This window comes from Belonocnema kinseyi, chromosome 4 (genome assembly GCF_010883055.1).
Source record: "Belonocnema kinseyi isolate 2016_QV_RU_SX_M_011 chromosome 4, B_treatae_v1, whole genome shotgun sequence".
Lineage (NCBI taxonomy): Eukaryota > Metazoa > Arthropoda > Insecta > Hymenoptera > Cynipidae > Belonocnema > Belonocnema kinseyi.
In genome coordinates this window covers 142,769,122-142,771,893 of record NC_046660.1, presented here as the reverse complement: position 1 = coordinate 142,771,893, position 2,772 = coordinate 142,769,122, and the positions used below count along the sequence as shown (strand labels likewise).

Sequence of the window (2,772 nt, the reverse complement as noted above, 5' to 3'; positions counted from 1 at the left end):
TGAATAGATTACTACCGGAACGGCAAGCATATTTGTTGCAGATATTTTGATCCTCGCCGACAGTTCAGAAGAACAAATATGCCGGATGAGGCGCATTTGTGTAACGCCAATACCATTCCAATTTCCTTAGTATATCGTTCGACAATACCTAGAGCTAGATGTAGTTGCTCTTTGTTTTTAGCATAGATCTTAAGATCGTCCATGTAAAACACATGAGTGAGCTTGTACTTTCGATCTGCAGGATTGTCGCAAAAGTACCCGTGGGTCTCTGAAAGGTGACCTTGTCAGTTGTCACACGATTTTTTCCAGATGAGATAGTAAATCTGGTTTTCCAAAGCGGCATCGATTTCTCTATGCACCTCACGATTTGCGGATGAACGTTTAAGCTTTCCAAAAGACAGATGATAAGTCTATGGGAGATCGAATCGAAGGCTTTCTGGTAATCAATCCAGGCCATCGATAGGTCACGCTGGTAGAATGCTGCAACTTTGCAGACACATCTATCGAGGAGCAGGTTCTCCCGACATCCCTTTATGCCTTTCTTTGAGCCTCGTTGTTCATACATTTCTTGCCAAACAGGTTCAATTGCACGAACAATCCTAACATTTAGGATAGCTGTGAATATTTTAAACAGTGAGTTGAGACAAGTGATTGGCCTGTAATTCTTCGGGTCAGATAAGTGTTATGAGGGCATCAGACAGCTCCTTAAAGCTATTTATATTTTCTGAGTCTTCCTCTAGTTTATGCTGTACTTCGTAGACTTCTCTCCAAAATACTTCGACCTCCCCTGGTTCGAGCGGGTGGTCAACTATAACTAGAGGGCCTTGGAAGAGTCGAGATGGGTCAGAGAGAAACTGTTGATTTTCTCTGACCCGCCTCTCTCTCCACTCTAGACTTATCTTAGCGTCAGATAGTATCCGTATTCTCTCAACAATATGCTGCCTGATGGTCAGCAGCTTTGACTTGTTAAGTGTGTGATAACGGGTCCGGAGCTTATTGTAGCTGTGTTAGAGTAGGCGCTCCGCTTACATAGCCCCTTTTTTGGAGTAGTTCGGCATGGCTTCGCAGACGTTGATGCGAAAAGTGCGATAGCTCCGGGTGTTTCTCGCACCACAGAGCATGCAGTTGTGCCGTGTAACCCCGTTCAGGGCCACACTCGCATCATAGCACTCCAGCAAGTCGCGATTTAGTCGCTCCGTCCACCTGAAGGTCCCGAGATTCCGCTGATCCATCGCATTAAATCCATCTTCATTGGCTCCCCCAGGTCTAGAGTGGTCGGCATTGTTGGCCGACCTATTGTCGGGAGCCCTGCACGTACTGTATGGTTTTGAACCACACTTGCTACAACTATGTTTGGTGTTGTAATTGTTGTTCCCGCGAGAAGTTAGGGAAAGGGGTTCGTCCATCCTTGTAGAGCCCCGCATGCAAGGATAAGGCTGCATACTCTTAGAGGTCGCCCGGTATCCCAGAGTCACCGTTCTAGACACATCACCCAGGTGCCATTCAGCTTTCGGCACGGTTTTCACACCTCCGCTTGGGGGTTAATTCCTTCGGGACCACCCCTTGACAATTGTCCGCGACTGCCTATTTATTTTCGTAATCATATTGAGCAGAAACCCTTGGTCCAGGGACCCTCTATCCGCAACCCGAGAACGCGTTCGGTGGCTTTGTCATTGGCTCTTCGGTTTGATTCTAGAAGAATCAAAACCGAACCGAATAGGCGATCATATATATATATATATATATATATATACCACCTATCTCACGGTTGTGAGACGTGGTTATGGCTGAAATTTTACCGCGATTTCGCTGGAAGCGGGTGCAATTTTTCAGATTAGCACCCGCTCCCTGCGAAATCCTGCGGTTGTCCTTATGGCGATTTTCTTCTTTCGAAAAAATGGAGCAAAGGGTTTGCATTAAATTTTGTGTGAAAAATGAAATCCAGTGCTCTAAAACTCTTGAAATTTTGACACTTGCATACGGTGAGTCTACTCTGAGTAAGAAAAATGTGTATACGTGGTACAAGCTGTTCCAAGAAAGCCGAGAGGATATCTTTTCGGACGTTTTGGGCATGAGACGTGTGTCAACGAAATTTGTTCAAAAACTGCTTAATTTTGATCGAAGATCCATCGCATGACCATCGCTCAGGAGATGTTGAATGAAGTCAATAATTATCCTGATTTTCTCAAAAGGGTTATAACTGGGGATGAATCGTGGGTATATGGTTATGACGTCGAAACTAAAGCCCAATCCTCTCAGTGGAAGCATCCTGAGTAGTGCAGCAGGAATTCTTACCACACAGTCGTACGGTCAATAAGGAGTATTACCTTCAAGTTATGCGCCGTTTGCGAGAGGCGATACGAAAAAAACGTCCGGAACTTTGGAAAAACAATTAGTGGCTTTTGCAACACGATGATACACCTGCTCAATCATCGTTGCTTGTGAAGGATTTTCTGACCAAAAGCAGCACCACAGTCATGACTCAGCCTCCATATTCACCGGACTTGGCCCCCAGTGACTTTTTTCTTTTCCCAAAATAAAAGAGACCCATGAAAGGACATCGATTTTCAACGATTGAAGAGATAAAAACTGCATCGCTGAAAGAACTCAAGGCTATACCACAAAATGATTATCAGAAGTGCTTCGATGATTGGAAAAAGCGTTAGCACAATTGTATTATATCTGAGGGGGGTTACTTTGAAGGGGAAAACATAAATATTGAGGAATAAATGAATATTTTTTGAGAAAACCATAAAGTCAACTTATTTTTTG

The 2,772-nt window shown here is 44.2% G+C and overlaps 1 protein-coding gene across 1 annotated transcript in view; it reads right to left on the bottom strand.

The window, feature by feature from the left end:
• Window positions 1–2,772, bottom strand: part of LOC117171976 (transcription initiation factor TFIID subunit 12) — a 174,585-nt gene that overhangs the window by 56,811 nt on the left and 115,002 nt on the right. The gene's annotated exons all lie outside the window — the stretch shown is intronic.